This window comes from Neofelis nebulosa, chromosome 7, assembly GCF_028018385.1.
Source record: "Neofelis nebulosa isolate mNeoNeb1 chromosome 7, mNeoNeb1.pri, whole genome shotgun sequence".
NCBI lineage: Eukaryota > Metazoa > Chordata > Mammalia > Carnivora > Felidae > Neofelis > Neofelis nebulosa.
The window spans coordinates 120,534,422-120,558,527 of NC_080788.1; the positions used below are offsets into that span (position 1 = coordinate 120,534,422).

At 44.3% G+C, this 24,106-nt stretch overlaps 1 protein-coding gene across 4 annotated transcripts in view; it reads right to left on the minus strand.

Annotated features, from left to right (window-relative positions):
* Positions 1-24,106, minus strand: part of SYNDIG1L (synapse differentiation inducing 1 like) — a 59,571-nt gene that overhangs the window by 16,834 nt on the left and 18,631 nt on the right. For 2 of the 4 annotated variants that reach the window (XM_058739660.1, XM_058739661.1), the window contains one exon: positions 15,292-15,359. The gene's annotated coding sequence lies outside the window, so the exon portion shown is untranslated. Of the gene's footprint in view, positions 1-1,059; positions 1,839-15,291; positions 15,360-24,106 lie in introns of those variants that run through there. The other 2 variants (XM_058739663.1, XM_058739659.1) reach the window with 1 other exon arrangement.

Below are 24,106 nucleotides of genomic sequence, written 5' to 3' on the forward strand. Positions count from 1 at the left end.
TCCCTGAGGTGGGCACAACAGCTACCTTATCCCCACTTTAGGGATGAGGAAACTGAGGTTCAGAGAGTTCAGGTAACTGGCCTCAAGCTGATAAATGCCAGCGCTCAGCCAAGAACTCCTAGTCTAGTGCTCTTTCTCTCGGTGGGGGTGGAGAATTTGTGCTGGGTTGAAATGATAGGGACAAAGCAGTGGTCAGCCACAGTGATAGGCCAATCTTCCTCTACGCAGTTTTATTTTGATCACTACATTCTGCCACTCAGAGAACTCTGCTCTGAAGAATTGGAAGCACTTTGCAGGCCTGAATGAGCTCATTCGGCACACTCTTGCCAGAAAGAGGGCAGACTCCAAATGGAGGCTCTGTCTAGGGTGACCAGCATTTGGGCACATAACAGAAAACAAGGCTCAGGTATCTCCACTCTCTGCCCTTATGCACCAAGCAGTATGAGGCAAAACCAGCCTTCTTCCATTAGAGTCAAGGGGGCCACAGGACAAAATGAAGGTATATTCTGGTACCTCCTTCCTTCCCTGGAGAAATGGGTTAATCAGTCCTAAGGGGCCTGGCCCATCCTCGGCCCAAGGGCCATTACCGGGCAAAGAAATCTTGAAGCGTGGGGTGAGGGGAAGACCACAGCCACTCCAGTCACCCTGATGAGCAGGCTTGGGGAGGAGAGGGATGCTTAGTGAAGCTGGCTCAGATTTCCCTCATGAGCAAAACTATGGTGGGCACTGGGGTACAGGAGTCCGGGATACTCTCCTTACCGTTCTTTGTGGGCAGGGTGTCTAAGAGCTGTCTCAGATTGGGGTTAAGGCCTGGTGGTGTGGGGTCAGAGTGTCCAGGTGACTACCTGGGCCCCAGTCCCACAGGCTCCTCCCAGCATCCCCAGTCTGTAGGGCGAGGGGTAGGGATAGACTTGGCAGTGATCTCTTGCGGAGCGCAAGGTGCAGTCAGCAGGCAGGAAGACCCCCCATCCCTGAGAGGGGTCCCACTGCACTCCCCAGCTCGATTGGGCCTCGGTGTCTCGCTCTGGGTTCCCGCTGTGCCCCCAGACGGCCCCTTACCTGTCCCGCCGAGGACGGTCCCGCCTCCTCCGCGGGGCTCGGGGGCCCAGCATGGGCCGGTGAACGACGGCGCCCCCGCCTTGCGGCCGCGGTGGAGCTCCCAGGAGGGCGCCTCTGCTCCCGGCCCCGGGTCCCTGCCGCCGCCGCCGCCGCCGCCGCCGCCGCCGCCGCCGCTTCAGCACCGCGGACAGCTCCAGCCCGCCGCCCGGCGCCGCCGCCCGCCCCGCCCGGCGCGGTCCCGGGAGCCCCGCATCCTGGTCCGGCCCCGCCGCCGCCACGCAGCCCTTAGCCCGGCCCGAGGCGGCTCCGCGCCGACTTGGGAGAGCAGAGAGGAGGATTCCCCTCCTCCCTGCCTCCCGCCGCCGCTGCCGCCGCCGCCGCCGCCTCTTTCTCCCCTCCGTCTCCCTTCCACGCTCGGGAATCAGCCCACCAGGCACTCCGGACCCAGCTCCGGGGCGGGGCGGGGCGGGGCGGGAAGTCAGGGGAGCCCAAAGGAGGCGGCGGAGCGAGGGGCGCACAGCTGGAAGGGTCTCTCTGATTCCTGGAGCCGAGCTCCCTTTCTCAGTCCTTCTCCTTACCCTACTTCCCCATTCCCCCAGGAGCGATGGGCGGCCCTCGGGTTTCTTGAAGTATTTTGGAGGTCCTAGGTTCCCAAGCTCTGAGTTTTAATATTAACCTAAAGAGAAGAAAAGCAAGGAAGCAGAAAGCATTTATTGAGCGCCTACTATATACCAGACACCATGCCAGGTTTTTATGTTTGTAACCAATATAATCTCATTTAATTTTCTTAACAACTCTATGAGGCAATGTAATCCTCCCCTCCCCCTGCCCTTCCCCTTCCATTTTACACAGGAAGACGCTGTGCTCAGAGATTAAATCTCTTGATTGGGAGACAACAGTGCTATGCTGGCAAGGGCACAGGCTTTAAAGACCATGGGCCTAAGGTTTGGTCTTAGTGTCTCATTAACTGTATAACCTTGAGCGAGTTAACCTCTCAAAGACTTGGGTTTTTCATCTGCAAAATGGGGGAGCTGTATCCACTTCATAGGGGTCATATGAGGACAAAGTGAGATGACAGATGTGACATATTGGTCTCAAATAGGCCCTCAGTGGGTACACATTCTCCTCAGTTCTCCCAGAGGGAGATCTGAGATCTGAGCCCAGGGCTTCGGTCTGCTTTGTCTCCCCTACTGTGCTGCTCTTTATCTGTCCCCCTGCATCCTGCCTCCTGGTTTCCTTTCCTTTTTTTTTTTTTTTTTTTTTAAATCATGGGGGATACCCTCATCTTCAGGATTACAAGTAGATGGGGCTATTTTTCAAGTTCCGTACCAGGTCTTGAGTCTCACCACAGTACCAGGGGCTTGGGAGGGGAGAGTGTTCCCATTTTCTGAAGGCAAATAGGGGCAAAGTAAACCCCAGAGCAGAATGAAGCAGGGGCTGGGGGTGGAACGAGGCCCTGGGGACCAGGCTCTGGCAGTGGGAGTCCTCTCTCCTCCCATCCAAGGGTGTCATAGCACACTGAATAGTGAGCTCCAGGAACCCCTTACTCCCACATAACATGAAGCATCTGGGGAAGTTCACTTTAGTTCCCAGCATGCACTGTAGGAGCCAGGAGCTCTTGTCAGAGGAGTTTGGGTCTCCTCCTCTCCACTGGACAGAAAACTCCCCAAGCCTTGTGCGGTGTCTGGGCTGGGCTGATGATATTGGTGTTTAACCTATTGGGTGCTAAATATATTCTTGTTCTTCTTGCCCCTGCCCCATTAGAGTGGAGGCCCTGAGGCTAGGAAGGTTCTTGGACCACTCATCTGGAGCCTACAGAGCATCTGCAGAGGCATTTCTCCCTTCCTTACCCCCCCACACACCCAAGACCCTGTCCCTTGAGTCTATGCACCCTCTTGCACCTTTGCTCCCCCGTGGCCTTCCTCTCACAGGATCTCATGGCCTTCTACTTGGCCTTGGCTCCCCTCTGCTCCTTCCCTCCCTACCCTGGCTTTGCTCCATGCCTGGGCTGCATACCGAATTACTAATCAAAAGGATAATAAAAAAGCCAGTGAAGCAAAAGCTGCATATAAATTGCAAATACTAATGTTGATAATTATATGCTGTTGCCTGGAGGGAAAACTTGTGGAGCGGCCCCTGATGTTGTGTCAAGGACCCTGGCCTGGGCACCGAAAGACCTGGGTTTCAGACTGGTTTTCGTCCTGAATTGGCACAGCCTAATCTCCATGGACTTTTGCTTCTTCAGGATTCTGAGCCTCCTCAGCAGCTTTGAAGACACTGTAGGGGCAATCAGCACCATGCGAAATCGTGACAGAGAACACGGGCTGATGCAGTGGTAAGTGTTTCTTTGAGGGAATTTCCCTCACAAGATCTAAGGGGTGGTTCAGGAACTGTAGACTCTACAACTATGCAAAATTTCCATTCCATGTTCCTCTCCCTTTTCTTCTCCCCTCTTTTCTCCATCAGGCATGTCCTGCTATGTAATGAAGGTCTGCTTCCCTGCTAGACCCTGAGAATAGAGGTATAAGCCATAGTCTGGGTCCTTGAAGGAGCTGCCACGAAGGGTGATGAGGTAGATAAACACGTTAACCGGCCATTCCAAAACATTGAAATAAATGTTATCATGGGGTAATCGAAAAGGACACAGAGAAGGAAACAACTAGCCTTGCTTGAAGAAGTACCAGCAGGCTTCCTGGAGGAGGTGACATTTGAGCTGAGTTTCATTAAACAATGAGACATTCACCAGGAAGGCCAGGAGAGGAGGACATTTTGGAAAGAAAGGCTGGGGAGAAGAGACGAGGCTGGAGGACTGGTGAGGAAACTACAGCAGAATCCAGGAAAGAGACAGTGAGAACTTGAATAAGGCAGAGTCAGAGGGATGGGCAACACAGGATGGGTTTGAGACACTTCTGGGGAGAACAGAGAGGAGAGATTGGTTGTGAGGAAAGGGAAGAGACATCAAGGGTAAAACTGGGGCCTCCTGTTTCTGGGTATCTGATGCTATCTAAGTTGGGCGTTGGGAGGGGGGCACACCTTGATTACCCGGGTAATGCTGCTGACTGCCATAAACTCCTCAGTTTCTAGGCCTTTACACTTTCAATTTTATTCTCCCTTTAGTTCCTAGACAGTTTTCTTTTTTAAGTTTTTATTTTTCTTTTTAAAAAAATGTTTATTTTTGTTTTTTTTTAAATTTTTTTCAACGTTTTTTATTTATTTTTGGGACAGAGAGAGACAGAGCATGAACGGGGGAGGGGCAGAGAGAGAGGGAGACACAGAATCGTAAACAGGCTCCAGGCTCCGAGCCATCAGCCCAGAGCCTGACGCGGGGCTCGAACTCACGGACCGCGAGATCGTGACCTGGCTGAAGTCGGATGCTTAACCGACTGCGCCATCCAGGCGCCCCAAAAAATGTTTATTTTTGAGAGAGAGAGAGAGAGAGTGTGCATTTCCATGAGGGAGGGGCAGAGAGAGAGGGAGACTGAAGATCCAAAGTGGTCTCTGTGCTGACAGCAGACAGCCCCATGTGGGGCTCGAACTCATGAACTGTGAGATCATGCCCTGAGCCAAAGTTGGACGCTTAACCAATTGAGCCACCCAGGCACCCCTCTAGGAAATTTTCTTAAGCCAAAAAAAATCTCCCATTTTACCTTGAATGTCTTAGTAGAAAAGGGAACGGCCCAGGCTTGGGCTGGGAGAGCTCAGTGGACAGAGAAACCCTGGAGGTCTTCCTGGAGGAAGCAGCAGGTATCCTCGCTGGAACTAAAGCAAGGTCTATAGAGAAGGGAAGGAGTAAGGCATTGGGTGAAAGCTTGGGAGGAAATGCCTTCATGTCCTGTTCTGCACCCACCTCTGATATCCTCCAAGCAGAATCCAACACAGTGGACTCTGTTTATGTTGGTATTAGCTCTGGTTGCTAATTTCTTTCCACCTGGGGATTTCTCTTCATAAGCTCTTTTATGCGCAAACTCTTAGCTCTTTATACAAGAGGTTGATTTGCTCGCAGAATTCCCTAGGGAATGTAAATCAGCACCAAGTGTGGGGAGATCTTCTTTACTTGCTACATCAATAGACCACACAGTAGAAGAGACTCTCCCCATAAAAGAGAAGGCAGGTCTCACTCCCAGCCCAGTGGGCTCAGTACCTCTGAGTCAAACTCGTGGTCAAGGCCACATAGCTGGGACCTACAAAGCCCTAGGTAATGGGGTGGGAGGGAAGCAGACTGGTATAGAATGCAAGGTCAAGTGGGCCTTTGGGCTGTCCATCAGCCAAATCCTACCCCCGTGGACATGGCTCCAGAATGACATGGCTCCAAGAAGGGGTTCATTTCTGGGTATAAGTAGGTAATGGGAATAAATTCTTGACTCTGTACTGGAGAGAACCCTGGAGATAGATCCTCACTGCTTCTGAGTCAGGCTCTTTGGTTAGAGGCAGACCCCCACCCCTCCAACAATGAAGTCTGTAGTAGTCTGTCTCTTAAACTTTGGACGGCTTTGGAAGTACCACAACTACCCACTTCTCTCCATAGGGGATTGCAAAACTTCAGATGAGGCAATTTCTTTAGCAGCACACCGATTCATGCAGGGAAAGAAGCCAGGAGAGTTCTCAGCACCAGTCCTGCCCAACTTCGTGCTCTCCGACGGAGCACAGGTTCACTCAAGCCTGGGAACGTGCATGGCCGTTCCTGCCGTTTTGAGACCCAAAGCCAGAGCATGAGGAGGCGGAATAAGGCAACCACAGACTGCACAGCTCAGAACTCCATCCACGTTAACTCTGGCATCCACAGGCTGCCTTGGGGGCATGTGAGCGCTTGCTCACTGGCAGAGGAACCTGCGCTGCTGGCACTTTCCCACTTTCCCAGAGCAGGATGTGTGACTGCATATGTGTGAGGGGTGGGGGAGGGGCTGGGGGGGGTGAGATTTATCAGCAGGTGGCAACTCCACCAGGTCTTTCCTCCGATGCAATAATGAAAATGAAAACGAATGGAAGACCAAGAATGCTTTATATCTGCCTTCCTCTACACTTTTTGAAGCATTTGTTCAGCTCTTATCTCACTTGACTCTCATAAATGTGTCTCCTTCCCAGGCAACAGATGAGGAAAAGGAGTCCCAGAGAAGTTAAGTAACTTCCAACTCGGGGGAAAAAAAGTCCGAGATCAGCCAAATGAAAAAGAAAGGAAACTGATGCATGATTCTGCCTTTTTTCTGCCCTTGAAGCTACAGCCAGCCAGGTGAGTTCTGCAAGGGGAGGCCTTCTTTGCCTTCACCTTGAACTGAGGACCGTGAGGAGTGGGTCCCAAATTCTTGTGAGGCCCTGCCCTGGAGCCCTCTGAAGAGCTATGGTCCAAGACCTAGGGCAGCTCCCATTTTTGAGAGAGGGTGGTGGTGGCGGTGTGTGTGTAGGTTGGTATATACTTGCTCCAGGGGTAACTTTCTTTCTCTTTAAGTTTATTCACTTATTTGTGTTACTTAAATAAGCCCCACCCAATGTGGGGTTCGAACTCATGACCTCGAGATCCAGAGTTGCATTCTCCTCCAACTGAGCTAGCCAGGCGCCTCGACCCCAGGGGTAACTTTCTGAGCCAGGAAAGGAAAGACTTTTCTCCCTCTGTGTGTAGGAAGGCACTTTCCTACAGAAGCTGGAGTACTTTTTATATTCTTCAGCTCAGGATAAGTAGGAGAGAGAGACCCATTCTGGATGCCTACTCTGTGTCAAACGCGTACCTTTTAATCCTCAAAACAATTCAATTAGGTTGTTTTTAATCGAGGCCCGTGGAAGTTAAGTTAATGTGCCAGATGCATACATCCAGCAGATACAGGCAAGATTTGAAGCCAGGTCTGTCTGATGCCAAACTGAGCACTCTCTACTCTCTTCCCCAGCAACCCTGCTCACTTCCATCATTGTCCAAGGGATTGGGACATTTCATGAGGGAGCAGAAAAAGAAACCTGAGGAAATAACCTCAAAGTGTAAAAAGAGCCTCTCTGAATGTCCCTTTCCCCTCCAGTGGAATGGGAATGGCGCAGGGCCCTGAATTCTCTGCTGGGTCAGGAGCTCATACTTGCCAAACTCTAAGGCTGAGAATTTTCCTGTGCTTTCTTTGTTTATTTCCCTTTTGTTCTCCCTTGATTTTTCTGATGTTCCTTTTGAAAGTCATGGCCTGACTCAGCTGGTTAAGGGGACCCAAGAGTGAATGGGTGGGGGAGGAAGGAGCAGTGGCAATGTAGCCTTAGGGGCCGGCAGGGTGTGCCAGCAGAAAGGAAAATGACAAATTGGGGGGAGGGGACGTGAAACACTCAGCTTGCTGTTTGTCTCTTCCAGAACACCCCTCCCAAGATCTCTTCTTTTCTCCTGCCCTGGAAGGTGTGTGTGTGTGTCTGTGTGTGTGTGTGTGTGTGTGTGTGTGTGTGTGTGTGTGTGTGAAAGGGACAAGAGATAGGTCCTCAAAGGCCAAGTTATTTGCAGTTACCAGCTTCTTGATCCCTGGTCCCCCACAGTCTCAGTACGCTTGGGGCATCCACATAAGGCCCTGCCTCACAGTGAGCCCACATTTGGTTTCACTGCAGCCTGTGCCCCATCTGTCACGCACATCTCGATATTCAATCCTCTCCCTTCAGCTCCCAAGCCTGTTATTCCAGCACAGACCTTGGGTACTGACTCCATCAAACTGGCAGGGCTCTGCTGTGTCAATGAGAATGTTAAGAGTGATGATGGTGAAGGCACACTGCGCCAGGTTGGGCACTGGAGAGCTAGCAAGAGGGTAGTACAATAGATGACAGAAAGAGAGCTGGACAGGCAGATGGATGGATACACCGATAATAGATTATCTAAGTGCCTACCATGTGCCAGGAACTGGGCTAAGAGCTTTATGTGCATTATCTCAATGACCATCTATTAAATATGTGAAAGAGGCATTCACTCCATAATATAATTCAGATTTATTCTCGAATAATTTAATAAGTGCCAGGCATCGTGCAAGGTGCTTTCTACAGTCGTAATGCTAATCCATTTCTTCGGCATTAAGAGCACGATTACTGCAGGGATTCCTAGCACTCGCCTGAAGAGGTATTGTAGAGGGGCTAGTAGAAAGACTGTGAGCCTTGGCATCGGTCAGGCTGGAGTTCAAATCAGGATAGGTTTGTCAATACAGGTTTGTTCTTGTTTTGGAAAGCAATTTGGCACTATGTATCAAGGACCAAAGTAAATCCACTACTGGTAATCTGTCTTAAGGCATACTAACAGGTAAATATTTACTGAGTAATTACTATATGCCAAGAACTGTTCTAACTGCTTTAGATGAATCATCTTATTTAATTATAACAGCAAAAACCCAGGAGGAAGGTACTATTGTCATCTCTACAGTACAGAAGCGAAAACCAAGGCACGTAACTTACCTAACGCTTGTAAGGGTAAAGCCCAGATTTCAATCAAGACAACCACTCATCAACCCTACACCATGCTGACTGTATAAGCTTTGCACATAAAACTGCCCCTTACGGTATAATTATCATTATAGGAAATTTGGAACTCCTGTAAATGTCCAAAAAAACTGGGCAAAGAGAAAGCAAATTTAACTAATGTCTTTAAAGAGTTTATAATACCATGAGGGAAATGCTTATGTTATAATACGAAGTAGAAAAAAGCAGGCTACAAAATTATACATGCAATATAACCACAAGTATGCAGAAAAGCCCAGAAAAACATCCTAGCATGGATTAAAGTAAGATCTGCTAAGGGTTATCTCTGGAGAGAGGCAACCATGGTTCCTTTAAATATTTCTCTTTTTTTCCTGTACTTTCTAAATTCTCTGCAATATACATGCATTACCTTAAAATTATTTTAAAACTTACATAAAAACAAGTATTTGCTGAATAAATGATTGGTCTGTTGGGTGCCTTTCGAGGACTCGTCTCTTTTAATCTCAGCACTGGCAGCAGGAACAACGGTGGGGTTGGGGGGTGACCTCTACCCCTGGCCTGCACAGTGTGAGAATTATAGTAAATGAGGTCACATTTCTAAAGGGTTATGTTCCCCTTACAGCTGGGTGGACTGAAGCCCTAGTGATCCTCATCAAAAAAGGAAGGCAAAGAAGAGAACAGCAGGAAGGATGCGCGGAGTGTGAGACACAATGGCAGCGGAGAAGGAGGACGTGGGGGAGACAGCTTGGGGGCAAAAGGGGAAGAGATAAAAGAAAGCAGGAGCCCAGAGAAGGGTTGGGGAGCCCTGAGGGCTGAAAAAGCCTAGGGGGGCAGACTGACAGACAGGCAGACAGACACAGACACACATATACACACACAACACAGCAACCTGGTAAGAGATATAAATTCTCTTGACCCACCAATGTTCCTGCTGAACTGCAATGGATTGCCCCAGTGTTACAGAAACCATTTTCTACAGTGAAATGATGCTTCCATTTAGGGGAAGCCTTTTCCCGGGCTTGCAACTTGAATCTCTTCTAGCTGCCTGGCTACTCCCCAGTCCTCGAGGCCCTCGCCAAGAAGGACCTATATGCACTGTAGCCATTGCAATTTGCCAGGGACAATTAGACCTATCCCTGCTGCAACCATTCAATCAATGTTGGGAGCTTTGGTACCGGTGGATAGGAATCATGACATAAACACAGGATTAGCACCCAGAACACAGTTTGCAAAGGCTGCCTAAGGCTTCTAGTTTGTAAATTAAGGTACTAAAGAACAGAACAAAAACCATGGGGCAATGTGAGATCTGTGATGGTCACCTGAGGAATCTGCCAGAGGGAAAGAAGTAAGGCCCAGAGAGAGAAAAGAGCTGACCAAGGCCAAAAGCTGGCTGGCGGGGGAGACCGGGCTTTCTGATTCTTACCCAGTAGACCAGTCCTTTATGAGTTATAGTTTTTGTCTGTTTTCAAAGGGCTTGTTGTGACCCTACCCTTCATTTACCTTTATAATATGTCCCTGAGGTAGGTAGGGAGCCAGCTCTTGTTTTGTGGGTAGAAAATGTACAGCTCAGAGAGGCCATGGAATTATCCCAGTATCAGTGGGCTGATGGATGATGTGCTGGGGCTCAGACTAAATCTCAAGAACATGAGTGCTGGGCCACACACTTTCCTGAGGAACTTTCAGCCATGGGAAGTCAGGAGCAACTTTAGTTTCTGCAGTTTTCTGGAGTCCTCAGGCCAAAATTCCTCCTTGGGGTGGCCTCGGAAGTATTAGAGGTGGAGTGAGTGTGTCCCAGTTTCCGCTGTGATATTCCAGTTTCTACCATGAAATCATCTGCATGGCTATAATTCTGATGTGAGGCCTTAAGCCCATTATCGCTGACAACCGCTGGTCAAGCACTAACTATATACAGGGAACACAGTAGGTTCTGGGGATACACAGAAATATAAGACATGGCCCTGGTTATCAGAGACAAGATTATTTTAGCTTTGGAATATGGCCAAATACGTACAAATGCAACAAGATGACAAGTCTGAAGTCTCTCACGGTGGCCTGTCTTCACACGTTCTGTTTTGCTTCTTTGAAATCCCCTACCTCACCCACCCGCACAACTCAGGTGTTTTCCTCCTTGGGCATCTTTCCCTCTACTCCTCAGCCTGGATTGGATTCCCCTCTACTGGCTTCCTATAATATCCTGTATGTCCCTCTACTGCAGCACCTAACATACCAACCATACTTTTAAATCTTACCTGCGTCGGGGCGCCTGGGTGGCTCAATCGGTTAAGCAGCTGACTTCGGCTCAGGTCATGATCTCGCGGTCCGTGAGTTCGAGCCCTGCGTCGGGCTCTGTGCTGACAGCTCAGAGCCTGGAGCCTCTTTCAGATTCTGTGTCTCCCTCTCTTTGACCCTCCCCCGTTCATGCTCTGTCTCTCTCTGTCTCAAAAATAAATAAACGTTAAAAAAAATATAAATAAATCTTACCTGCCTCTCACTCCCATCTTTAAGCTTTGGGGAAGAGGATGGGGTGTATTTCCATCCCTGTTCCTAGTTTGTGTCTGACACAAGCCAACACTTAATAAATATGTGCTGAATAAAGAAAAGCGACCATTCTGCTTCTGCTGCCTCCAGCAGATAAGGTCTAAGGTCCCTTGCAGCTCTACCATAGTGTGACTTTATGTCACCATTTGAGGCATTGTTTTTTAGTCACAGTGGTCTCAATTTCATTGAGGCTAGATATGACCTCATTTAGCAGTAATGGAAGCCACCTCACTGTTCCCCTCCTTTTCTCCTAAAGGACCTAATGATAATCTGAGCATGAGTAACAATGGGAACATGTGGCTTATTCACTTCCTTTTTATTAGAATTACGGGACCTGGCAAAGTCCACTGGGAACTTTCTGTCCACTCCTAGCAAAGTCTCTGCCTAGTTACCTAGTTGCTGGGCAGGTAAGGTTGGGAAAATCCGGTGGCTAGGCAACACAGAACACTCAGGAAAGGAAAACAGCCAGAAATATTTGCAGACTAGAAAGGCAAGGAAAACTTGATGGAAACAAACATTCAAAGTACCTGCCAGGCTTTTAATAATGTCAAAGGAAAAGAGCCTGGAACCAGCTGGAGGAAAAAGATAAGAAACACATTTATTTTCTCTGCCCAGACCATATCAACTGTCCCCCAACCCCATACCTTCTGTTTTACTGTTAGAAAAAAATGGTCACATTTCTCAGGCGAGCTGCATTGTGCCAATCTCTAATACGTAGGAAAACTGAGTCTAAGAGGTTAGCAAATTTATTGGCAGCAACATTAAGATGTGCCGCTGTCCATGGTTCTGAGTCCCCCTTGGGGCCCTGAGGCATCTGAGTCTTAGCCAGGTTCTTCTGCCCCCACAGATGACCCAGCTAATGAATGACAGGAAGAAGCTGGGCTGTGGACAAAGAAGACTTGAGAGCTTGTTTGGAAATGCAGATCTACAATGTATTATCTGAAATCCCTGGGGTCAGATGTTTTTCAGAATTCTGAATTTTTCATGTTTTTAACAAGGTAATATAATGTGTCTATTGAATATTATGTAAAATCCTTAGTGAAGTCCAGGGCAGCACCACATAATCAAACGCATTGATATTTCCTCAGAAAAATGTGTGACTAGTCATCCCAAATATGATCAATAAAGACACTAAGTAGCCTCATGGCAATTCAGGGTCTTCCTCCAAATGAGTTCATTTGCATTAGTCTTATGAGAAAACTTCTGGTCCTAAAGTGTTTTGGATCCAAAATTTTGGCTAAGGGATTGCAGTCCCACAGTACTACCAGCCCGTGGATTCTAACCTCGGGTCAAATAGACCTGCCAAAATTCCTATGGTTGATCAAACTTTCTAAGCTTGTAAATTTCCTGACTGGGGGTTGCAGGCAGGGGATGGATGAAGAATGAAACTAAACCAAAGAAAATCAGCTTGACCCATCTAGTCCTGAGACCTCCCCACCCCCAAAGATGCACAAGTATAATTTTCTCTTTAGGACAAATAGCTGATAACTCTGAAAGTATATAGTTGGATATCCTGGAAACCCCATAGATGGCACACAGATTGAGGGGTGGGGGAAGAGGCCATTAGCCTTTTTTTTCTACCCACGAGCCTGACTACCCCTTGATTCTGGGCAAGCTCACATCTCCTATCATGTAAGCATGAGCATAGTTGGCATGACTGTGACGGGAGAAGAATATTTTGTCGTCAGTACATAATGATGATTATTAGTCTTGTGGACTGTCTACTACCTGCTAAGCTCTGTACTAACTGCTTGATATGCATTATCTCTCCTCTCCTTACCCTGTCCTGTGGAGACAGGATTTTCTCCATTTCACAGATGAGGAAACTGGGGCTCATAAAGGTTAAATAGCCCCCCCCCCACTGAAATCATAAGCTGGTAAATGGTGGAATCAAGGATTTTAACTCTGACTAAAATCTACTATGACTGCATTACTTTACCTCTTTTCCTTTGTCTTCATTGTCATAGGCGTTGTTTTGAGTGTGAACAAGGGGATTAAATTGCTGCTAGTATTGAATCAGTTCAGCTTGTGGTAGGGTGTTGTTTTTTTTTTAAGTTTATTTATTTTTGAGAGAGGGAGAGCACGAACTGGGTAGGGACAGAGAGAGAAAGAGGGAGAGAGAGAGAATCCCAAGCAGGCTCTGCACCATCAGCACAGCGGCCGATGGGGGATCAAACCCATGAACCTTGAAATCATAATCTGAGCCAAAATCAGGAGTCAGACACTTAACAGACTGAGCCAGCCAGGCACCCCAGTTTGTGGTAGGATTTTAGTTAACTGTCCTGTGAAATGACTTATATTTACATTAATAGTATGTTTCAAGTTTTAAAAAATTTTACAAATAATAATTGTTCTTGGAGTGGGGGAGTGAAGTATAAAAGGCTGCTTTTAGCTATGTTCTCCCCAGGCCCACTCCCAAGAAATTATGGTTTGCTGTGTATCCTTCCAGAAGTATATATGTACTTTTTAGTACATAGGAGATCATACATAGCCCACTATGGCTTTTTTTTTTCCTGCCTTAATGATATATCTTTCCAGGGGTGCCTGCTGGTTCAGTCAGTAGAATGTGCAAGTCTTAATCTCCAGGTTGTGAGTTTGAGCCCTATGTTGGGTGTGGAGGTTACTTAAAAAAATAAATTAAAAAAATATACCTTTCTATATCTGAACATACAGAATATCTCATGTTTATTGTTATTAAACTAGTCCCCCCTCCTCCAGAGTGCCCTCCTCATACACGCTGTTTATTTTTTTAAAAAAATATTTTATTTTTTAAAGTAATCTTTACACCCAACATGGGGCTTGAATTCACAACCTCAAGATCAAGAGTTACACGCTCTACTGACTGAGCCAGCCAGGTGCCCCTTATTAAACTAGTTTTATTTTTTTTTAATTTTTTAAACGTTTTTATTTATTTTTAGAGAGAGACAGAGTATGAGCAGGGGAGGGGCACAGATAGAGGGAGACACAGAATCTGAAGCAGGCTCCAGGCTCTGAGCTGTCGGCCCAGAGCCCAACCCGGGACTCGAACTCACGAACTGTGAGATCATGACCTGAGCTGAGGTTGGACGCTTAACTGACTGAGCCACCCAGGCACTCCATTAAACTAGTTTTAAAAATGAAATGATAAATATACTAGGCAAATAGTAGTGAAAGGAATGGATTTCCAATTACTAGACTAATACAAGTATGCATGACTGCTTGTTTTTGAGGGAGCTTAGTATAGTGGTTAAGAGCCTAGACCTAGAGCATTTTGGATTCAAGTTCCCACTCTGTCCCTCATAAACTCTGCAACTCGATAAATTACTCAATCTCAATTACTCAAGCCTCAGTTTTTTAAATCTGTAGAGTGGGTTTAATCATGGTACCTCTCTTGTGGATTTGTATATACCAGAAGAGAAATGCAGTTAATGAGTTTAGTGGTTTAGTACAGTCCCTGGGACAGAACAAGTTATGTACGTAGTTCAAATCTGAAGCAGCCACATTCTGTGCTCCTGGCTGGCCTGGTCAGCAGAGACTCTTGATCTCAGGGTCATGAGTTCAAGCCCCACATTGGATATAGAGCCTACTTAAAAAAAGAACAACAACAACAACAACAAGGTGTAGCCCCATTCCTAAGGCTAGAATAGATGTATAGGGATCTCCCTATATGTGCTTATAGGATAGCCCTTAACTGATAGCACTGAATTCTTTTATCCTGGAAAGTGAGAATAGATAGGTCCAGGGATCTCTTGCTCTCCATTCCCCTTTCTCCTATCACAAATTGACCACAGTAAAAAATTTGAAGGTCATTGCTTATGGCAGATTGAATCTTGGACCTTGGACACTAAGCTGCTGCCCAGGGTGTCTATATGGAATTCAGCATATAAGGCACTGAGTTTGGAGTTTGAACTTCTTACCCTAAATCTGCCATCATCTTGCTGTGTGACTTTGAACAGATTGATTCTTCTCACCTGAGAATTTCTAAGTCCCATCCAGCTTTAGGATTCCAGGATCCTTTTCTGATATCTAGGATTCTGGTTTTGATTTCCAGGATTAAACAGATGTGGCTACGGGGAACTTATGTCCTTAGAAAGCTGCTGGTTAGTCTGGTTTTGGTGTTTGGTCTGCTTGGGAAAGCAGAGTGCTGTTTAAGCATTACAGGTTCTGGATCAGAAAGGCAGGTTCAAATTTTGACTCAGCCACTTCTTACTTAGGCATATTACTTAACTTATCTGAGCCTCAATTTCCTTATTATGTAAATATGGGGTTAATAATAGTACTTACCTTAAAAGTAATACTTACGCTTTTTGATCCTTCATTTTGCAAATATTTGTTGAGCGTTCACTGTGAGCCAGACGCTGTGCCAGGTACTGGAATACAATTATGAGAAATAACAGATGGACTTATAGTCTAGCATGGAACACAGACAATGACACAATCTAAGCTAGAAAATATAAAGTCGCAACTGTGACAAGTGTGGCTAAGATTTGCAAAATGGTGTTATAAGACTCTGTAACACAGGGATCTTTTGTGATGATGAATTTCAGGTAAGGTTTTCTTGGGAAGGGGATGTTTGCATTGAGCACTTAAGAGTGAAGAGAAAAAGATATGACTTCTTTGAAAGACCGAAGTATTTGATTTTAGAGCTTCCACATGACATTAGTGAAGCTTACATTCTAGAACTACAAAGTGGACTCAACCCTCTTGAAAGGGAGACCTGGAGGAGAGCTGGGAAGGGAAGAGATTAAAGCTACTTTCTTTAGGAGTCACATGCTCCCAGAGTCAGGGTCAGACAAAGTTAGTAACTGTGGTTAGGGGAGAGGGGTAGGGAGAGATGATTTCCCTGTGAAGGTCCCAACCTCTGGGGCATCTCTCCTTCAGCATATCTCGGTCAAAATCCATGAAGTTTTCATGAACTATTTCAATTCACTGACTTCTCTCAACTCCTATACCATTTAGGGCCCTATATAATTTATCAATTGCTGATTGAGGTTCCAATAAAACAAACATAAAATAGAATTTATTAGAAGGAATTTATAAGTTCAGTTTTTACTTATTTTAAGATCAGTAAATGAGAAAAATGAGGCTGTTCTAATAATGTGAAAGGAAGAAGGAAGGAAGGAAGGAAAGAAAGAAAGAAAGAAAGAAAGAAAGAAGGAAGGAAGGAAGGAAGGAAGGAAGGAAGAGAGGAAGGGAGGGAGGAAATCAGGAGTTCTGTTGGCCTCGGAAACCAACTTGTTTCTTTATTTTGTTTTGACTATAAAAGAACTCCAAAATACTAACTGATTCAGTAGTTGCAAATAATAACAGTTTTAGCTTGCAATGATGGGATATTCTTTAATTAATCAAAGAGGAAAGAAGAAAGAACATTTATTCTAAGATCTGCACAAAAATGAGCTGGTCCAGAGAACAAGCTGGCTTCCTGTGTGTGTGTGTGTGTGTGTGTGTGTGTGCGCGCGCGTGCACGTGTGCGTGCAAATATATACACCAGCTCAAACTATTTTATGAATACTATATTATCTGCTTGATTATATATTTTTATTCCCTAAAACAACCCTATAAAGTAATTATTATTATCATCCCCATTGACTGTACAAGAAAATTAAGGCTCAGAGAGATTTCATTTCTGGAGACATGAAAGTCTAGATACACTAAAAAACCCATTTACTGAAAACAACTAAAACTTTGGGGTAAGATAATTTTAAGCCATCAATGATCTGGCAAGAAAGTAAAGAATCTACAGAGTAAAAGAAGGAACTAAGTAATTAAGCAGACTATTGAAGCTCACAGTCACCCTGAGGATGTCGTCTCATCTTAGTAAACTTAAGTTTGAGATTTTACAGACTTCCAGGGCTCAGGAGACAAAGCCTAAGTGTTCCAAGGTTCTTGTATGATTTGAGAAGAGGGTAAAAATATTGATTTATCATAGATTTCAATCATTTAAGCATGTGGAAGTTTTTGAAGATAATCATTAAAAGCATAATGATAGAGAACATATCTTCCAAACCAGTACCAGAAACAAATGGAATGAAAAAAATTTCAAATAATGCAAAAGAAGTCAAGAAAGGAAGGGAGGGAGAGATAGAAAGGATGAGACAAATGTAGTGTACAAATTACAATGTAGAAATTAATCCAAATATTGTTTATTGCAATTACAATAAATATAAATGGATTAAGTGCTACAGTAAAGGATTCATATATATATTATATATATATAATTTATTATCAAATTAGTTTCCATATATATATTATATATATATAATTTATTATCAAATTAGTTTCCATACAACACCCAGTGCTCATCCCAACAGGTGCCCTCCTCAATGCCCATCACCCACTTTCCCCTTTCCCCCACCCCCATCCACCCTCAGTTTGTTCTCAGTATTGAAGAGTCTCTTATGGTTTGCCTCCTTCCCTCTCTTAACTTTTTGTCATCCCTTCCCCTCCCCCCTGGTCTTCTGTTAAGTTTCTCAGGATCCACATATGAGTAAATACATATGGTATCTGTTAGGATTATCAAACTAGATTAAAAAAACAACCCAGTTATATGCCATTTATTATTTATTTATTTATTTATTTATAAAGATTTTTTTTTTTTAATTTTTTTTTTCAACGTTTTTTATTTATTTTTGGGACAGAGAGAGACAGAGCATGAGCGGGGGAGGGTCAGAGAGAGAGGGAGACACAGAATCAGAAACAGGCTCCGAGCCATCAGCCCAGAGCCCGACGCGGGGCTCGAACTCACAGACCGCAAGATCGTGACCTGGCTGAAGTCGGACGCTTAACCGACTGCGCCACCCAGGCGCCCCAAGATTTTATTTTTTTTAAAAAAGGGGGTTACACCTGGGTGGCTCAATCAGTTGAACAACTGACTTTCTGATTTTGGCCCCGGTTAAGATCTCACAGTTTGTGGGACAGATTCCTACATTGGGCTCTGCGCTAACAGTGCAGAGTCTCCTTGGGATTCTCTCTCTCTCACTCTCTCTGTCCCTCCCCCCCCCCCAAAATAAATAAATAAACTTAGAAAAAATAAAACAGACCCACCCAAAACATAAAAATACAAAAACAAGTGGAAAATAATATGCTAGATAAGCACTAAATAAAAAACTCTGTTGTAGCTATAGTAATAGTCAAAATGAAATCTAAGGCAAAAAAACCCCCAAAACCCACAGTATGATCATAGATAAAGGGAGTCACTGCATAATGACTCAAATACAGAAAACAAAGTGAGGTTGCTGGAGGGGAGGTGGGGGGGATGGGATAAATGGGTGATGGGCATCAAGGAGGACATTTGTTGGGATAAACACTAGGTATTATATGTAAGCGATGAATCACTGGGTTCTACACTGTATGTTAACTAACTTGAATTTAAATAAATAAATTAAAAAGAAAGTTTAATCCATTAGTCAAACAATAACAGTAAAGAGAAAATATTCCTAATGACATAGCCCTCAAAAAAGTTACAAAGTTATAAGGAAAAACCAGACAAATCCACTATCACAGTGGGAAGTTTTAGCACAACAATTGATAAATTAAGCAGATGAAAGATTAGAAGAGTATAAGAAATTTGAAAAACACAAGTAATGAGCTTGGTCTAATGGTAAAATATAGACAATTGTACCTAAAAGTACAGAATACAACCATAATAAAAATATACTGTATGATTTATAACATATATATAAGTAAAATGTATGACACTAATAATATAAAGGCCAACAGTTGGGAAATACAAGTATACTATTGTAAGGTTCTCATACTCTATGTGAAGTGGTATAATATCAGTTGGAAATAGATTGTTATAAGTTAAAGATGTAAACTATACACCTTAAAGCAAGCACTAAAGTAACAAAGAAGAGTTACTGCCAACAGAGACAAAATAGAAGCAGAAAAATATTCCAATATCCAAAACAAGACAGGAATGAGGAAAAAGGAAACACAGAAGAGATGGAGCAAATAGAAAATAAACACTAAAATAATAGTTTAAGCCTAATTATATTAGTAACCATATTAAATGTAAATGATATAAATACTCCAATTAAAAGGCAGAGAACATCATATTGGATTAAAAAAAAAACACGACTCAACTAAATGATGCTTAAAGAAATACACTTAACAGATAAATGCACATATGCAAGAGCAAAAGGTAAGAGCAAAAGGATGGAAAAAGACATACTGTGCTACCATTAATCAAGAGAATGCTGGAGTGGCCATATTGAGCAGATTTCAGAGCAAAGAATATTAACAGAGATGAAGGTTATTTCATAGTAAGAAAGGGGTTAATTCATCAGGAGGACATAAAAGTCTTAGACATTTATATACCTTAATTATAGAGCTTCAAAACACCTGAAGCAAAAACTGATGGAATTGCAAGGAGAAATAGAAAAACCCATAATCATAGTTGGAAACTTTAATACCCTTTTCTATATCCATTCCTTTTACGTGCATACAGACCATTTACCATGAAAGACCAAATTCTGGATCATAAAATGACTTCAATAAATTTAAAAGGATTCAAATCATATAAAGTATGTTTTGGGGGACACCTGTGTGGCTCAGTTGGTTAAGCTTCGAACTCTATCTTGGCTCAGGTCATGATCTCATGGTTGGTGGGATTGAGGCATGCATTGGGCTCTGTACCGACAGTGGGAAGCCTGCTTGGGATTCTCTCTCTCTCTCTCTCTGTCTCTCTCTCTCTCTCTCTTTGCCCTTCCCCTCTCTCAAAATGATAAAATATTTAAAAAATAAAGTATGCTTTCTGGCCATAATAGATTTATTATGGATTGCAATATTGGAAATCAACAACAGAAATATATCTGGAAAATCATCAAATATTTGAAAACTAAACAACACACTTATAAATAATCCACGAGTCAAAAATAATACATGTATTAATAATTCAAAATTAGAAAGTATTTTGAACTGAATAAAAATGACAACACAACATATCAAAACCTGTGGAAGGTCACTAAAGCAATACTTTGAAGAAAATTTATAGCACTAACCACCTATATTAGAAATGAACAAAGGTCTCAAAATGATGACCTCAGATTCCACCTAGAAAAAGAAGACAAATTAAATCCAAAATAAGCAGAAGAAAGGAAATAATAAAGATTAGAACAAAAACCACTAAAATAGAAAACAATAAAAGAGAAAACCAGTGAAACCAAATGCTGGTTCTTTGAGAACGCCAATAAAATTGATAAACCTCTGGCCAGACTGGGAAAAAAGAGTAAAGACACAAGTTACCAACATTAGGAATGTAAAAGATAACATCACTACAAATTCTACAGATATCAAAAGGATAAAAAGGAAATATTATGAATAATTATGCCAATAAATTTGACAACTTACATGAAATGGGGAATTTCCTTAAAAGACACAAGTACCAAAACTAACATGAGAAAAGCATATAACATGAATATCCTTATATCTATTAGAGAAGTTGCATTTGTAGTTAAAAACATTCCCACACAGTGTGGAGTTTCCTCAAAAAATTAAAAATAGAACTACCCTATGACCCAGTAATAGCACTGCTAGGAATTTACCCAAGGGATACAGGAGTGCTGATGCAAAGGGGCACAGGTACCCCTATGTTTATAGCAGCACTTTCAACAATAGCCAAATTATGGAAAGAGCCTAAATGTCCATCAACTGATGAATAGATAAAGAAGATGTGGTTTATATATACAATGGAATACTACTTGGCAAAGAGAAAGAATGAAATTCTGCCATTTGCAACAACGTGGATGGAACTGGAGGGTATTATGCTAAGTGAAATAAGTCAGGCAGAGAAAGACAGATATCATATGTTTTCACTCATATGTGGATCTTGAGAAACTTAACAGAAGATCATGGGGGAAGGGAAGGGGAAAAAAATAATTACAAACAGAGAGGGAGGGAGGCCAACCATAAGAGACTCTTAAATACAGAGAACAAACTGAGGGTTGATGGAGGGGTGGGGGAGAGGGGAAAGTGGGTGATATGGGCATTGAGGAGGGCTGTTGTTGGGATGAGTACTGGGTGTTGTATGTAAGCCAACTGACAATAAATTATATTTAAAAACAAAAACAAAAACCTTTCCATAAAGGAAACTCCAGGCCCAGACAGCTTCACTGGTAAATTTTATCAAACATTTAATGAAGAAACACTACTTATTCTACATGGGCTCTCAGATCATGGAAGAGAAAGAAACATTTACCTATTCATTTTATAGGACCAGCATTATCCTGATAACAAAATCAGACAAAGACATTACAAGAAGAGAAAACCAAAGACAAATATCCCCCATGAATACAGCAAAAATTCTAAATAAAATTTTAGCAAATCAAATCCAACAGTACATTAGTAGGATGATACATGATGGCCAAGTGGAGTTTATCCTAGGAATGCAAAGTTGATTTCACTTTCAAAAATCCATCAATGTAATTCATCGTATTAAAAAGTCTAATAAAGAAAACCCATAAGATTTTCTTTAAAAAAATTTTTTTTTATGTTTGTTTCGTTTTGAGAGAGAGACAGACTGAGCATGAGCAGGAGAGGGGCAGAGAGAGATACAGAATCCAAAGCAGGCTCCAGGCTCTGAATTGTCAGCCCAGGGTCTGATGCGGGGCTCAAACTCATGAACTATGAGATCATGACCTGAGCTGAGGTCGGGTGCTTAACCAACGGAGCCACCCAGGATCCCCTATTTTATTTTATAAGTTTACTTATTTATTTTGAGAGAGAGAGAGCAGCAGAGGGGCAGAGAGAGAGAGAATCCCAAGAAGGCTTTGCACTGTCAGCAGTGAGCACAGAGCCCAACGCAGGGCTTGACCTCATGAACATAAGTTAACATCAAGAGTTGGACACTTAACTGACTGAACCACCCAGTTGCCCCCGAGCCAATTTTTTAAAAATGTTTATTTATTTATTTTTGAGAGAGAGAGAAAGAGAACATGACAGGCTCTGAGCTGTCAGCACAGAGCCTGACGTGGGGCTCAAACTCACAAACCATGAAATCATGACCTGAGCCAAAGCTGGACGCTTCACCAACTGAGCCACCCAGATGCACCCACCATGAGCCAATTTTAAAAAATAAGTGTTAATATATACACATCCCCCTGTTCTTTTTCCCTGGAGGACTCTGGCCTCTACACTCACCTATTACCCATTTCTTCCGCTCTTCAAGTTGGGCAAGAAGGAAACAAGTGTTTGGAGAGGAGGGGAATGAGAGGTGGTGGGTCAAGTGGGGCCAAATGAAGAATCCTCCCTCTGTGGTGTGAGGGATGGAAAGGCAGGAAGCAGAGTGAGCAAGCCTCTCCATCTCTCTGAGCCTCAGCTATTAACTTGGAGGGATGCAGACAAGAAAGGGAAGCATATCAGTCCCCATGAGGTAGATCATTCTTAGAATCAGAGCCCGAGAGTGGTCCAAGGCATTTAGAGATCATCCCCCCTAGTTCACTCTCTCTTTAAAGAGATGACACCTCACACAGCGGTGGCTGCCAGAGGGGAGGGAGGTGGGGGGATGGATGAAATAGGTGAAGGGGAGTAAGAGGCACAATCATCTTCCAGTTATAAAATAAATAAGACATGGGGACGTAATGTACAGAATAGGGAATACGGTCAATAATATTGCAACAACTAACACAGATAGTAACTCGACTTGTCTGCGGTGACAGTTTTGTAATGTATGTAGATATCACATCACTATGTTGTACATCTGAAGCTAATACAATTTTGTATGTCAATTATTCTTCAATAAAAATAAGTGGACAATGCCTGAGCAACAAAGTCACCTGCCCAAGGGCCCACAGCAAGTAAGGGGCTGAGCCACGTGACTCCCAGCCTAGCTGTGACTCAATCTCCTCTGTTCTCTAATTAGGAATCTTGGAGCTGCCCACGGTGACACACTCCCACCCGTTCTTGTGGTCTCTAGGGATGGCCATACCAGGGAATGAGAGACACAAAGGACCGGCTGCACCTTAGAATCCCCCAGGGAGCTTTTTCAAAATTCCAATATCTGAAGCCTACCCCAGACCAATTCTATCAGGATCTCTGGGGGACGGGGCCTGAGTGTCAGTACTGGCTGAAAGGTCCCCTCGGTGATTCTAATGTGCAGCTGGGCTGTGAGCTACTGGCTAGGCAGCCCAGGGATTGCCCAACTGTAGCTTCACGTCACATTTTCCCGTCACATTTTACTCCCCGCCCCCATCCTGACTCAGGGCTGTCCTTTCTTGTCATTCTTTGTGCTCTGCCTAGGATGAAAGAGCCAGGGAGGAGGCTAGCCTGGCCAAGAACACCTGCTCTGTCCCTGTACTTGCCCTGGAGTCGGGCACAACTCACCCTTCTCGATGCCTTCCCATGTGGAGCTGGTGCCCCATTGAAGCAGAAAATGCTGGTGCCCTCCCTTTCCCCCAGTCTGACCTGGCTTCTAAGACTTCCTGCCTCTTTAGCCTCCCATCCCTTCTCTACACCTCCAACCCCCGACGCCCTTCCTTTCTCAGTCTTTCTTTATCAGAAGTTCCAAGCTCTTTTCTTGGTTCCCTTCCCTGCGTGCAGTTCTCCCTCCTGCATCAGTGGCTGAATTGAGTTGCTCTCTGGTGCTTTTCTTCAGGAAGGCGATGTGATTCCTTTCAGTAGATGACCTGGCTGCCCCAACCCCATGCCAGCAGGGAGCAGCTCCCCAGATGTCGGTCACTGCCAGTGTCACTGACTTCAGATGTCAAGAGAGGAGGCGTGGCCACCTCTCACCCTATAATACAGCCCATGTCCCCTTTTCTCTTCCTTCTCTACCCTGCCTGAGAAAATTCCTGATGAGAAAACTGCAGTGATAGCCCCACAAAGGACAGAATCTTCTCCTGAGGCCCTACTATGTGCCAGACATTAAGATTACAGAGATGAATAAAGCTGTCCTTTCCCTCAAGGAATTTATAGTCAAGTAAAAGGTAGAATTTTTTATGCTCAGGGGAGAAAGGAGGGTGAAAGTGTGGTGTGGGAAAAGAAAATTTTAGTACCTATCACGTGCCAGGAAAATACGATCTTCCTACATGATCACAAAATTCCATGTAGAAGATGCCATTCCCCCCCATTATATAAATGAGGCAATTGTGGCAAACAAGGTTAAACAACTTGCCAAGCT